This window comes from Mobula birostris, chromosome X (genome assembly GCF_030028105.1).
Source record: "Mobula birostris isolate sMobBir1 chromosome X, sMobBir1.hap1, whole genome shotgun sequence".
NCBI classification, from domain to species: domain Eukaryota; kingdom Metazoa; phylum Chordata; class Chondrichthyes; order Myliobatiformes; family Myliobatidae; genus Mobula; species Mobula birostris.
Genome location: NC_092402.1, coordinates 69,782,367 through 69,798,431, shown reverse-complemented (window position 1 = coordinate 69,798,431; position 16,065 = coordinate 69,782,367).

Here is a 16,065-nt window from a genome sequence, read left to right as displayed (position 1 = left end):
CACCCCATAAGCTTTCTTAATTACCCTATCTACCTTTGAGACAACTTTCAGGGATCTGTGGATGTGTACCCCCAGATCCCTCTGCTCCTCCACACTACCAAGTATCCTGCCATTTACTTTGTACTCGGCCTTGGAGTTTGTCCTTCCAAAGTGTACCACCTCACACCTCTCTGGGTTGAACTCCATCTGCCACTTCTCAGCCCATTTCTGCATCCTATCAATGTCTCTCTGCAATCTTCGACAATCCTCCACACTACCTACAACACCACCAACCTTTGTGTCATCTGAAAACTTGCCAACCCACCCTTCTACCCCCACATCCAGGTCGTTAATTAAAAATCATGAAAAGTAGAGGTCCCAGAACAGATCCTTGTGGGATACCACTAGTCACAATTCTCCAATCTGAATGTACTTGTGAAATGTGTACTCACATTTCACAAAATATGTGGGGAAATGCTTCCAGTGCAGCATCCAATTGGTTCTTAAATTATTCTAGAAATTTGGCCTTGCATTTCCATCCATTTTTGATATATTGATCACTTTTTTTTGGATGAAGGAAGGCTTCCTGATGCCTGTCGTAAGTTAGTCTTTCATTATAGGCTACCTCTTGGATGTCTTCTTCCCAGACCAAAACGTCATTCCCTGTCCTCTACTTTGGATGCTAGGAATCTGCAGCATTGCCCTTCTGCACTGCTTACAGTGCTTGAACACCTTTGATAACCATGGTTGTGTTATTGTAATGTCAATATATTTACTTAGTCATAGAGTATTACAGCACAAAACAGGCCCATCTAGTCTGTGCCAAACTGATATTCTGCCTAGCCTCATTGACCTGAACGTGGACTACCACCGTCCATACCCCTCCCATCAATGTACTTATCAAACTTCTCTTAAATGTTGCAATTGAACTCGCATCCACCACTTCAGCTGGTAGCTCGTTCCATACTCACCACCCTCTGAGTGAAGAAGATTCCCCCTCACGTTCCCTTGAATATTTCACCTTACACCCTTAACCAGACATCCCACCCTGCAAAAACTCATTTCAGGGAGGTAGCGCCCCCGCCCCCCACAACCCCATATTCCCCCCCCCCCCCCGGTCAACCTCCAAGGGTGTATGTAATACTTTGTTTAGTGATTTTTGTCTAATCTGTAAACCAAGTTGGGTATATGCAGAAAATGTGACATTAAAATATGTACTTATATCATCATGTTTATTCTATTACAATTTTAAGCAAGACTACAGGGAGTTTGGCCTCATCATGTAGGATATCAATAGAGTAGCTCCTTAGCAGCTATCCAGCTAGTTTAAATAACGTTAGCTATGCTGATGAACGAATGACACCTGTTAAACTCACCTCAATGTCTTTTACATTTTAACCCACCATGGTCAATAGAAAAATCACTGCTGCAAACAGGGCAGTGAGCAACACTGTCATTATTTTTGAGGTCGACTGTAAAGCCCGCCCACAGAGAAAACTGATAGGTCTACTTAGCACAAAGAGAGACCAATCAGGACGCTCGCTGTCGCTCTCGCTCTCGCTCTCTCACTCTCTCTTTCTTTTTAAAAAAAAAAAATCGATTTCAGGGATATTGTATATAATTTCCGGGCATCAGGGAGCCACTATCAATATGTGGGAGACTCCTGGAACTTCTGGGAAAGGTGGGGTGTCTGCCCTTAACCTGTGACCTCTAGATCTAGTCTCACCCAACCTCAATGGAAAATGCCTGCTCTAACTCTAACCATACCCCTCGAAATTTTGTATACCTCTATCACATCTCCCCTCATTCCCCTATGTTCCAGGGAATAAGGTCTTAACCTATTCAACCTTTCCCTATAACTTGGGCCCTCAAGTCCCAGCAACATCCTTGTAAATTTTCTCTGTACTCTTTCAATCTTACTTACATCTTTCCTATAGGTAGATGACCAAAACTGCACACAATATTCCAAATTGGGCCTCACCAACATCTTAAAATTGCAACATAACATCCTACTTCCTAGCAGAATGCTGACCGGAGTACGATCTGATAAGGAATCTTTCTGTTTTTATTTACAAGAGGCTTCAAGTAAGTAATTGAAGTGCTCTGGAGGCCCCAAGTACATGAAAAGAAAGTTCTTATCCTCCTTTTGCTTTACTGCTCTTTTGATTGTATCTGAAACAACATAGATATTGACACAAGTGATTCTGCAGATGCTGGAAATCCAGAGTAACACCCAAAAATGCTTGAGAAACTGTGCAGTTCAGACAGCATCTATAGAAAAAAATAAAATGCCAACATCTTGGGCTGAGACCCTTCATCAAGAATCCAATTCTAAAGAACATAGAACATAGAATAGTACAGCACAGTACAGGCCCTTCGGCCCACAATGTTGTGCCGACCCTCAAACCCTGCCTCCCATATAAGCCCCCACCTTAGATTCCTCCATATACCTGTCTAGTAGTCTCTTAAGCTTCAATAGTGTATCTGCCTCCACCACTGACTCAGGCAGTGCATTCCACGCACCAACCACTCTCTGAGTAAAAAACCTTCCTCTAATATCCCCCTTGAACTTCCCACCCCTTACCTTAAAGCCATGTCCTCTTGTATTGAGCAGTGGTGCCCTGGGGAAGAGGTGCTGGCTGTCCACGCTATCTATTCCTCTTAATATCTTGTACACCTCTATCATGTCTCCTTCCATCCTCCTTCTCTCCAAAGAGTAAAGCCCTAGCTCCCTTAATCTCTGATCATAATGCATACTCTCTAAACCAGGCAGCATCCTGGTAAATCTGCTCTGTACCCTTTCCAATGCTTCCACATCCTTCCTATAGTGAGGTGACCAGAACTGGACACAGTACTCCAAGTGTGGCCTAACCAGAGTTTTATAGAGCTGCATCATTACCTCATGACTCTTAAACCCTATTCCTCGACTTATGAAAGCCAACACCCCATAAGCTTTCTTAACTACCCTATCCACCTGTGAGGCAACTTTCAGGGATCTGTGGACATGTACCCCGAGATCCCTCTGCTCCTCCACACTACCAAGTATCCTGCCATTTACTTTGTACTCGGCCTTGGAGTTTGTCCTTCCAAAGTGTACCACCTCACACTTCTCCAGGTTGAACTCCGTCTGCCATTTCTCAGCCCACTTCTGCATCCTATCAATGTCTCTCTGCAATCTTTGACAATCCTCTACACTATCTACAACACCACCAACCTTTGTGTCGTCTGCAAACTTGCCAACCCAACCTTCTACCCCCACATCCAGGTCGTTAATAAAAATCACGAAAAGTAGAGGTCCCAGAACAGATCCTTGTGGGACACCACTAGTCACAATCCTCCAATCTGAATGTACTCCCTCCACCATCACCCTCTGCCTTCTGCAGGCAAGCCAATTCTGAATCCACCTGGCCAAACTTCCCTGGATCCCATGCCTTCTAACTTTCTGAATAAGCCTACCGTGTGGAGCCTTGTCAAATGCCTTACTAAAATCCATATAGATCACATCCACTGCACTACCCTCATCTATATGCCTGGTCACCTCCTTAAAGAACTCTATCAGGCTTGTTAGACACGATCTGCCCTTCAAAAAGCCATGCTGACTGTCCCTGATCAGACCATGATTCTCTAAATGCCCAGAGATCCTATCTCTAAGAATCTTTTCCAACAGCTTTCCCACCACAGACGTAAGGCTCACTGGTCTATAATTACCTGGACTATCCCTACTACCTTTTTTGAACAAGGGGACAACATTCGCCTCCCTCCAATCCTCCGGTACCATTCCCATGGACAACGAGGACATAAAGATCCTAGCCAGAGGCTCAGCAATCTCTTCTCTCGCCTCATGGAGCAGCCTGGGGAATATTCCTTCAGGCCCCGGGGACTTATCTGTCCTAATGTATTTTAACAACTCCAACACCTCCTCACCCTTAATATCAGCATGCTCCAGAACATCAACCTCACTCATATTGTCCTCACCATCATCAAGTTCCCTCTCATTGGTGAATACCGAAGAGAAGTATTCATTGAGGACCTCGCTCACTTCCACAGCCTCCAGGCACATCTTCCCACCTTTATCTCTAATCGGTCCTACCTTCACTCCTGTCATCCTTTTTTTCTTCACATAATTGAAGAATGCCTTGGGGTTTTCCTTTACCCTACTTGCCAAGGCCTTCTCATGCCCCCTTCTTGCTCTTCTCAGCCCCTTAAGCTCCTTTCTTGCTTCCCTATATTCCTCAATAGACCCATCTGATCTGATCCTTGCTTCCTAAACCTCATGTATGCTGCCTTCTTCCACCTCACTTGTCACCCATGGTTCCTTCACCCTACCATTCTTTATCTTCCTCACCGGGACAAATTTATCCCTTACATCCCGCAAGAGATCTCTAAACATCGACCACATGTCCATAGTACATTTTCCTGCAAAAACATCATCCCAATTCACACCTGCAAGTTCTAGCCTTATAGCCTCATAATTTGCCTTTCTCCAATTAAAAATTTTCCTGTCCTCTTTGATTCTATCCTTTTCCATGATAATTATAAAGGCCAGGGAGCAGTGGTCACTGTCCCCCAGATGCTCACCCACTGAGAGATCTGTGACCTGACCCGGTTCATTACCTAGTACTAGATCTAGTATGGCATTTCCCCTGGTCAGCCTGTCCACATACTGTGACAGGAATCCATCCTGGACACACTTAACGAATTCTCCCCCATCTAAACCCTTGGAACTAATCAGGTGCCAATCAATATTAGGGAAGTTAAAGTCACCCATGATAACAACCCTGTTATTTTTACACCTTTCCAAAATCTGCCTCCCAATCTGCTCCTCTGTATCTCTGCTGCTACCAGGGGGCCCATAGAATACTCCCAAATAGAGTAACTGCTCCCTTCCTGTTCCTGACTTCCACACATACTGACTCAAAAGAGGATCCTGCTACATTACCCACCCTTTCTGTAGCTGTAATAGTATCCCTGACCAGTAATGCCACCCCTCCTCCCCTTTTTCCTCACTCTCTATCCCTTTTAAAGCACTGAAATCCAGGAATATTGAGAATCCATTCCTGCCCTGGTGCCAGCCAAGTCTCTGTAATGGCCACTACATCATAATTCCATGTATGTATCCAAGCTCTCAGTTCATCACCTTTGTTCCTGATGCTTCTTGCATTGAGGTACACACATTTCAGCCCTTCTACCTTAATGTCTTTACACCGTTTACTCTGCTTCTCTTTCCTCAAAGCCTCTCTATATGTTAGATCTGGCTTTACTCCATGCACTTCTTTCACTGCTCTATCGCTCTGGGTCCCATCCCCCTTGCAAATTAGTTTAAACCCTCCCGAACCATGCTAGCAAGCCTACCTGCAAGGATATTGCTCCCTCTCGAGTTTGAGTATCTGCTCTGTTGCTTCACTGAAATGTGCCATCGATACATTGTTGCATCTTCTAGTATTAAAACTACGATGAATAATCAACTATTTCCTGATACCTGTTGAGATTTTCATCCTCATTTGTACACCAAACACCTACAAGCTTTAATTCTAGGATAATTTGGTCACAGCTATTTAACTTTTGTTATCTTCACCTTAAAACATTTTTTTTCATTAAACTTTTTCAATTTTAATGAGTATTGGGTTTGCTTTGTTTATTAATGGTTTGGTTGCAAAGTTGACAGGATTTTTACTTGATGCCCTCACAGGTTGATATTGCTACCTTTACACCAACCAACAGATTTAGAACAGTTAAGCGAATGAGAGCATCGGGTGATGTGACAGAGTACTGAAGTTGATAATATTGTCACTATAGAAATGAGGTCTAGAGGGAAAAGGAGATGCTGATTCTTGATCTCCAATACTGGTGAGTTGTATAAGCTCCAGTTAGGTGTTAATGTTCAGTGATTGGCACAGCTTAGTGAGGATCCTAAAATACAAAGATGAGTGATACCCACCAATTAACTTAAAGTAAATTAAATATATTGAAAGTATAAACCTACCAATTGAATATGTAGAACAATTCATAGAACATATTTTGATAGAGGTGGTCAAAAGTTGGGTATGTGATGGGTTTGCAAGCCCCCAATTACTACATTTTGAGGAACTTGGCTCAGAACTCTTAAACTGAAGCCTCAGTTGCAAACATTGTGGTACACTGGGGGAGAGGGATTTATGGGCTTGTTTAAGTCAGGAGGCAGTTGTATAGTTTAGGTTCGGTAGCAGCTTTGATCGGCATCAGAGACAAAAGGATGTCGCTAGGTCAGGAAATGAGAGTTTATTGATGGAGGAATCTTGGCCTTTTGCCTTATCAATACATAGGTACACTTGCTGCTTGTGGAGATGTGAACAAAGACTCAAGAACACAAAAATGTAAGAATAGAAGCAGAAGTAGGTTATTTTGTTCCTTTCTCCCTGCTCTAGCAAAAAGTTAGATTGTAAGTGCTCTTTTACATAGCCTGCCCTAACCCTATATTCCTTTGATCCCTTGGGACACGGAGCTGATGGGCTGAAGTGTACTTATTTCATTGTAAGGAGTATCATGGGTAAAGCAGATGAACTTGGGGTCTGGACTAGTGCATGGAGCTGGTACGTTGCAGCTATTAGAGAAACTTGGTTGAGAGGAGGACAGGACTGGCATCTCAGCGTTCCAGGATTCAGATGTTTCAGAAGCAACAGTAAAGGATGACTTTGGGGGAGGTTGTGTTTTAAAACTTGGCATTTTTGATGTGACAAAAATAATTGAAGGTTGGGCATTGAATATGGTATACGTGGCTTTAAGTCTTTCAACAAGGTATCTCATGGCAGGCTGATCTGGAAGATTAAGGCAGATGGAGACATAGCAGATTGGATCTAAAATGCACGACAGGGTAGTAGTGGAGGGGTGTTATTCTGACTGGAGGTCTGTGATCAGTGATGTTCCACAGAGATCTGTGCTAGGACATCTCTTGTTTGTGATGTATCAAAGCAAATTGGATGAAAATGGAAACCAACTAGTTTGCAGATGGAGTTGTAGATGCTGAGAAAGGTTGTCAAAGGACTAGAGAGGATACAGATCAGTTGGAAATTTGGGCAGAGAAATAGCAGATGGAATTTAATCCAGACAGGCGTGAGGTGTGCACTTTGAAGGTGCGATGGAAAGGAAAGTTTACAGTAAATGGCAGGACCCTTGGGAGCATTCATATACAGGGGGATCTTGGGGTACAAGTCCACATCTCCCTGAAAACAGCAACATGAGTAGATGGTGTGGTAAATAAAGTGTATGGCACTCTTGCTTTCATTGGTCAAGTTAAGAAAAAAAAGGAAAGGAAGACACTTTGCAGCTTTATAAAGCTTTGATTAGGCCACAATTGGAGTATTGTGTGGAATTTTGGTCACTGTGTTGCCGGAAGAATGTGGAGGCCAGAGAGGGTGCAGAAGAGGTTCACCAGCATACTACCTGGATTAAAGCTGTAAGAAGCAATTAGACAAACTTTGATTGTTTTCTCTGGAAAGTCAGATGCTGCAGGAAACCACATAGAAATATAAAATTATGAAAGGCATAGATGGTGTAGGTAGTCTTTTTTTGAAGGTGGAAATGTCAAATACTGGACCCTATAGCTTTAAGGTGAGAGGAGGAATATTTGGAGGCAAACCTGCAGGTGGTGGTGTGCCATGTGCCTGCTGCCCTTGCCTTTTTTGGCAGTTCTGGAGATACTGTCAGACGGACTGAGTGAGAGACAGCATTTCATTTGTTGGCATTCACTTATGGTGGATTTGTGCTGATTCAGTGAGCTGCTTGAGAGCTGAAGTTGCCCTAGTACCAGCAAGAGTAGAGTATTTCATCACATCCATGAATTGAGTTTTGTAGATGAAGTGTCATGTGAATCACTCCTGTGAGATACTCAGCTTCTGAACTACTCTTGTAGTCACTTTGTGGTTGGGCCAGTTAAGTTTGTGGCCACTGATAATTCCCAAGGTATTGATAGTGGGGTGCCACTGAAGTTCTAGGGTGGATAGTTTCCATGTTTGAAATCTCTTGATTTGAAGTTATTTCCTCACCTTTTGACATGTTACTTGCCACTTATTAGCCCATGTCAGAATGCTGTCAAGATCTTGCTGTGTGCAGGCATGGGCTAGTTCACTTGCTGAGCAGTGGTTAGTGAAATTAAACATGGAACATTTCATCTGAAAGAATCTCCACTTTGACCTTGTGATGAAGCACCTGAAGTGGTACAGACTGTTAAGATTGGGATAGCAGCTACTTGGAAAATATCAATGGGATTGGACAAATTCAACATGGATTCTTGGAAGGGCAATTGTGTTTGATGAGTCTATAGGTTTTTGGGTACAGCTGAAAAGCTATGCTAATTATAGCTAAAGAAATACTAGTATACTTGGACTTCCAGAAAGACTTTAAGATTATACATGAAAATATAATGAGTAAAATTAAAGTGCATCACATTAGGAGGATAGTATGGATTGAAAATTTTGATAGATTGAAAACAGTAGGAATGAATGTCTTTTTTCAGTGGAAGAAGGCAATTAGTGGGATGCCACAGGATGTCAGCTATTCATCATGTGATCTGCATGAGAGGGAAAAAATGTAAAATTTTGAAGTTTGCTGATGACAAAATTAGGTGGGTAGTGACTCAAGATTACAAAGAGACTTCAACAGACTGAGCTAGTGGGCAACAAGCTTGACAGATGCAGTACAATGTGGATAAATGTAATTATCTGCTTTAGTGGGGGAAAACGAGTGATTTATTATTTTGGATTTTTAAGTGTCGATGCACAAAAGGATCTGGGTGTTCTTGTACTTCAGTCACGAAAGCAAACATACAGTTACAGCAAGTGGGTAACAAAGCAGATGGTATGTTGTCTGCATTGCAAGAGGATTTGAGTTAAGGAATAAGGATGTATTGCTGCAATTAAACAGGGGCTTGGTGAGACCACAGCTGGATTACTGTGTGCAATTTTGGTTTCTTTATTTAAGAAGGGATATAGTTGACATGGAGGAATGTTGTTATGGGTTCATTGGATGATTCTTGGATGGAAGGACTGCTATATGAAGAGAATGGGTCAACTAAGTTTCTATTCACTATAGTTTAAAAGATGAAGAGGGGATCTCATTGTATCATACAATATGCTGATAGGGTTATTTTGACTGGATGCCAGGAAGTTGTTTCCTCTGGCTGGCATGTCTAAAACAAGATATTTTGCAGTCTCAGGTTACAGAGAAAGATTTGCAATTGAGAAAGAGAAATTTCTTCACTCAGACTGGTGAAACTGTAATTTATTCTTCTGTAGAAGTCAAGATGCTGAATATACAGTGGCATGCAAAAGTTTGGGCACCCCTGGTCAAAATTTCTCTTACTGTGAATAACTAAGTGAGTAAAAGATGACCTGATTTCCAAAAGGCGTAAAGTCAATATCACAACTGACCTGACTTGGTTCAACCAAGCAGAGTTCACTGCCAAGAAGGCCCACCAGCGCCTTTACTTCCTGAGGAAAGCTAAAGAAATTTGGCCTGTCCCCTAAAACCCTCACTAATTTTTATAGATGCACCGTAGAAAGCATTCTTCTAGGGTGCATCACAACCTGGTATGGAAGTTGTCCTGTCCAAGACCGAAAGAAGCTGCAGAAGATCGTGAACATGGCGCAGCACATCACACAAACCAATCTTCCGTCCTTGGACTCACTTTACACCGCACGCTGTCGGAGCAGTGCTGCCAGGATAATCAAGGACACGACCCACCCAGCCAACACACTTTTCGTCCCTCTTCCCTCTGGGAGAAGGTTCAGGAGTTTGAAAACTTGTACGGCCAGATTTGGGAACAGCTTCTTTCCAACTGTGATAAGATTGCTGAATGGTTCTGACCCGGATCTGGGCCGTACCCTCCAAATATCCGGACCTGCCTCTTGGTTTTTTTTGCACTACCTTACTTTCCATTTTTCTATTTTCTATTTATGATTTATAATTTTAATATTTACTTATTTTTACTATTTTTAATATTTGTAATCCAGGGAGCGGGAAGCTCAGAATCAAATATCGCTGTGATGATTGTACGCTCTAGTATCAATAGTTTGGCGACAATAAAGTATAAAGTAAAGTTAAAGATGACACATTTCTTTAATATTTTAAGCAAGAAAATTTTTGATTTCCATCTTTTACAGTTTCAAAATAACAAAAAAGGAAAAGGGCCCGAAGCAAAAATTTGGGCACCCTGTGTGGTTGGTACTTAGTAACACCCCCTTTGGCAAGTATCACAGCTTGTAAACGTTTTCTGTAGCTAGCTAAGAGTCTTTCAGTTCTTGTTTGGGGGATTTTCGCCCATTCTGTGAGAATCTTGGGCTGTCTTGCATGCACTGCTCTTTTGAGGTCTATCCACAGATTTTTGATGATGTTTGGGTCGGGGGACTGTGAGGGCCATGGCAAAACCTTCAGCTTGTGCCTCTTGAGGTAGTCCATTGTGGATTTTGAGGTGTGTTTAGGATCATTATCCTGTTGTAGAGGCCATCCTCTTTTCATCTTCAGCTTTTTTACAGACAGTGTGATGTTTGCTTCCAGAATTTGTTGGTATTTAAAGGAATTCATTCTTCCCTCTCCCAGTGAAATGTTCCCCGTGCCACTGGCTGCAACACAAGCCCAAAGCATGATCGATCCACCCCCGTGCTTAACAGTTGGAGAGGTGTTCTTTTCATGAAATTCTGCACCCTTTTTCCTCCAAACATAACCTTTGCTCATTGCGGCCAAGAAGTTCTATTTTAACTTCATCAGTCCACAAAAAGTTCTATTTTAACTTCATCAGTCCACAGGACTTGTTTCCAAAATGTATCAGGCTTGTTTAGATGTTCCTTTGCAAACTTCTGACGCTGAATTTTGTGTTGAGGATGCAGGAAAGGTTTTCTTCTGATGACTCTTCCATGAATGTCATATTTGTGCAGGTGCCGCTGCACAGTAGAACAGTGCACCACCACTCCAGATTCCGCTAAATCTTCCTGAAGGTCTTTTGCAGTCAAACGGGGGTTTTGATTTGCCTTTCTAGCAATCCTACGAGCATTTCTCTCAGAAAGTTTTCTTGGTCTTCCAGACCTCAACTTGACCTCCACAGTTCCTGTTAACTGCCATTTCTTAATTACATTACGAACTGAGGAAACGGCTACCTGAAAATGCTTTGCTATCTTCTTATAGCCTTCTCCTGCTTTGTGGACATCATTTATTTTAATTTTCAGAGTGCTCGGCAGCTGCTTCGAGGAGCCCATGGCTGCTGATTGTTGGGACAAGGTTTGAGGAGTCAGGGTATTTATAAAGCTTTGTAATTTGCATCACCTGGCCTTTCCTAACGATGACTGTGAACAAGCCATAGCCCTAACAAGCTAATGAAGGTCTGAGACCTTGGTAAAAGTTATCTGAGAGCTCAAATCTCTTGGGGTGCCCAAACTTCTACATGGTGCTCCTTTCCTTTTCTTTCACTGTAAAATCAAACAAAAATAATAAACTAATCTTGCTTAAAATGTTGAAAAGAATGTTTCATCTTTAACTTTATGACTTTTGGAGATCAGTTCATCTTCGACTCACTTAACTATTCACAGTAACAGAAATTTTGACCAGGGTGCCCAAACTTTTGCATGCCATTGTATTTAAGGAGATGAATTTTTTTTTAGGTTCAGAAGGCCTGAAGCAGCATTGGGAAAGAGCAGGACTTTGGTATTAAGGAAGGAGATCAGTCATGATGGTATTGAAAAACAGGCCAGGCCAGCTGGACTTGCCTGTGTTCTGCTTGTATAACACTGCCTGTTGAACTTCTGCAGTGATATTCTGGGATTGACTTCAATTGGTCTCTGGCAACCTCAACCACCTTCCTTTGTGTGAGATACAAAGGAGAAAAGCCAGAGCTTGCTCACCCTTTCCTCATAAAGGCATATTCTCTAAATCAGGCAGCGTTCTGGTAAATGTTTAGGTCATAGCTGTGATGAGGTCTGGAGTAGAGTGATCTGAGCTAAACAGAGTTGGGCATCCGTGAGCAGATTATGGGTGAGTAAGTGTTGCTTAATAGCACTGTTGATGATTGCTTCCACCACTTCAGTTGTGAGTAGACAGATTGCTTGGGTGGTAATTATCTGGACTGGGTTTATCAGCTTCTTATGAACACGATGTAACTGGGGATTTGTTGGGTTTTTTTTGGCAGATGCCAATGTTCTGTCTGTACTGGAGCAACTTGGCTAGAAGTGTAGCTGGATCTGGAGTGCAGCTCTTCGGTACTATAGTCAGGGTGATCTTTAGTACCGTAGCCTTTGCTTTATGAGTGCGCTTGGCCACTTATTGATACCGCATAGAGTGAACCAAATTAGCTGGAGTATGGTATATGATGGTGGAGATTTCAAGAGGAAGCTGAGGTGAATCCTCTTTTAGGCACTTCTGGCTGAATGTGATTGAAAATACTTCAACATTTTGTTCAGCACTGTCATTGTTAATGGGAATATGTTTGGAATCACTGCCTCCCGTTAAGTGTTGAATTGTACACTACTGCTCATAGCAAACTGTGATAATACTGGAGGTTTTCTCTGATCTGTTGGTTTGTGAGGATGCTTAACTCTGCCTATTGCATCCTGGTTTTGTTGCTAAGCATGCTCTGTAGTTCTCTGAGCTTCATTAGGCTGGTACCTCAGCATTTTAGATTTGTCCTGTGCTCCAGCATGTCCTTTTACACTCTTCGTTGAACTTGGGTTGATTTCTTGGTTTGATAGTAGTGTTGGGGTGAAGGATGTACTGGCCTATATGGTGTTGGACACTTCTGCTGGTCCACAGCATCTTGAGGAGGTCAAGTTTGTGCTGACAGATTTCTTCTGCATTTATCCTATTTGCCATATTGGAGGGTATACTCAGTATAAAGTTGGGAGTTTGTGTCTACAAGGATTGCACAGTGGTTGATGCATTGTGGACACATTCATTCGCTGCAAGTAGATTGGTGAGGAATGAGGTCAAGTTGGGTCTGCAGCAAGTGAATGAATCTGGCAGAGATGTCCTACGTGCCTGGACAGTGTTCTGTGATGGTGTTACCAAGTCATTCTTGGTGATAGACATTGAAGTCCTTCATTCCAGACAACATTATGTGCCCTAGCTACTTTCAGTGCTACTTCCAAATGTTGCTCAGCATAGAAGAACAGTAATGTGTCAGCTGTGGGGGGTGGGGGTGGAGAATGGGAGGTTGTAATTATGAGAAGGTTCCCATGCCCAAGTTTGGCCATGACACTACAGTCAATGTTGAGAACACCAGCAACTATGATGTGTCACTTGTAAACGAGTGTGCTGCCAATGGAGGTGCTTGTCCTACCGGTAGGACAAGATGTATCCAAGAGTTATGATCCATATTATCTGTAACGTATGATTCTAAGCATGACTATCATGACATTGCGTAATTAGTTTGCAGGACAACTTTATCACAATGTTAAAGGCAATTAGGCAGATATTTGAACAGGAAAGTGCAGAAGGAAACTGTTTGAATGCATGCAGATTGGATGAGCATAGATAGACAATGTGCATCAGGTGGCCAAAAAAGACTTTCTGTGCTGTAAGACCATAAGATATAGGAGTAGAAGTAGGTCATTCAGCCCATCGAGTCTGCTCTGCCATTTAATCATGGGCTGATTCAATTTTTCCAGTCATCCCCACTTCTCTGCTTTCTCCCCATACCCTTTGATGCCCTGGCTAATTAAGAACCTATTTATCTCTGTCTTAAATGCACCCAATGACTTGGCATCCACAGCGGCTCCTGGCAACAAATTCCACAGATTTACCACCCTCTGACTAAAGTAGTTTCTCCGCATCTCTATTCTAAATGAACGTCCTTCAATCCTAAAGTCATGCCCTCTTGTCCTAGACTCCCCTACCATGGGAAATAACTTTGCCATATCTAATCTGTTCAGGCCTTTTAACATCTGGAATGTTTTTATGAGATCCCCCCTCATTCTCCTGAACTCCAAGGAATACAGCCCAAGAGCTGCCAGATGTTCCTCATACAGTAACCCTTTCATTCCAGGAATGATTCTCGTGAATCTTCTCTGAACCCTCTCCAATGTTGATATATCTATATAATAAAACTCTCATGCTCTGTCTGTTTGTGACCTCCAATTAGCGCAAATGGTGCATTACACCGGCACTTTGGCTAAATTGAATTAAAATGTGCTAACTTACAGAACACAGGCAAAGTTCAGGGTTATATATTCCTATAAAATTGCCCATTCACCAAAATCAACAGGCTCCCTTTTAACCTGAGAGCGGATCGGCCATCATAGAAATCGGGACGCAACAGCCCAACGCATGCGCACGGCCAGCCTCAACAGCGACACCTACTGGAGCAAAAGGGCAAGACAGCTCTATTTCGAGTGCTCATATTCTGCTAATCATCACCATCAGCATGTGCAGGATTGGGACAGATCTAACTGCCACCCATCAATAAGAGATAATTAAATCTTATTGTAATGACGTACTTTGAAACACCCATAAAACCCTTTGCAGTCAAAGCACAGCGGTGACTATATCACGTCCATTTAGGAGAGCGCCAACCACATCATCAAGAGAAATCAGCATCCTTTGCTGTTACTGCTTCGTATCTTCTATCCAGCACTGGGGTAAAAAAGAATGGTCAGCCTAATTATGCCGTGTGGTCAAGCGATGACGCCAAACGTCGTTGGGAAGCGGCAAGGAGAGGGAGAGAACAAGAACCAGATGAGGCCAGGGCCGCATGACTCCAGGATCAAAGAGTCAGGACAAAAAAAGATGAGAGAAGAACAAACAGAGGAGGAGAGGCATGCATGTCTCCAGGATCAGAGACAAACAATAAACAGCAGAAGAGATGAAGAGACGGAGGATGAAAGGGCTGCATGAGTCCAGAATGACAACGAGAGGCACAAGGGTGGCAGAGCAACACTCACAACACGCTGGAGGAACTCAGCAGGTCAGGCAGCATCCGTGGAAATGATCAGTCAACGTTTCGGGCCGGAACCCTTCGTCAGGACTGAAGAGGGAAGGGGCAGAGGCCCTATAAAGGAGGTGGGGGGAGGATGGGAAGGAGAAGGCTGATAGGTGCCAGGTGAAAAACCAGTAAGGGGAAAGATAAAGGGGTGGGGGAGGGGAGGCAGGGAGGGGATAGGCAGGAAAGGTGAAGAAGGAATAGGGGAAAGCACAATGGGTAGTAGAAGGAGGCGGAACCATGTGGGAGATGATAGGCAGCTGGGGGAGGGGGCAGAGTGACATAGGGATAGGGGAAGGGAGGGGAAGGGAATTACCAGAAGTTAGAGAATTCAATGTTCATGCCCAGAGGCTGGAGACTACCCAGACAGTATATGAGGTGTTGCTCCTCCAACTTGAGTTTAGCCTCATCCTGGCAGTAGAGAAGGTCATGTATGGACATATCCAAATGGGAATGTGAAGTGGAGTTGAAGTGGGTGGCAACCGGGAGATCCTGTCTGTTGTGGCGGACGGAGAAGAGGAGGCCGCACCGGGAGCACCGGATGCAATAGATGACCCCAACAGACTCACAAGTGAAGTGTTGCCTCACCTGGAAGGACTGTTTGGGGCCTTGAATGGTGGCAAGAGAGGAGGGGTAGGGACAGGTGTAGCACTTACGCTTACAGGGATAAGTGCCGGGTGGGAGATCCGTGGGGAGGGATGTGTGGACCAGGGAGTCGTGGAGGGACCGATCCCTGCAGAAAGTGGAGAGGGAAAGATGTGCTTAGTGGTGGGGTCCTGTTGAAGGTGGCAGAAGTTGCGGAGGATAATGTGCTGGATCCGGAGGCTAGTGGGGTGGTAGGTGAGGACAAGGGGAACTCTGTCCCAGTTGTGGTGACAGGAGGATGAGGTGAGGGCCGAAGTGCAGAAAATGGAGCAGATGCGGGTGAGGGCATCATTGATGACAGCAGAAGGGAAACCATGATCCTTGAAGAAAGAGGACATTTGAGATGTGCTGGATGGCAGATAAGCCAGAAATGATGCCATCAAAAGTGTCCTTCGTTAAACAAGGAGGAGCTATATTTGCTTTGCTACGCATCGTTCTTCTTTAATACACTGAGATTTACTACTTCAGTTTCCAAAGCAAAGCGATACCAATAGCATTCAGGAAAA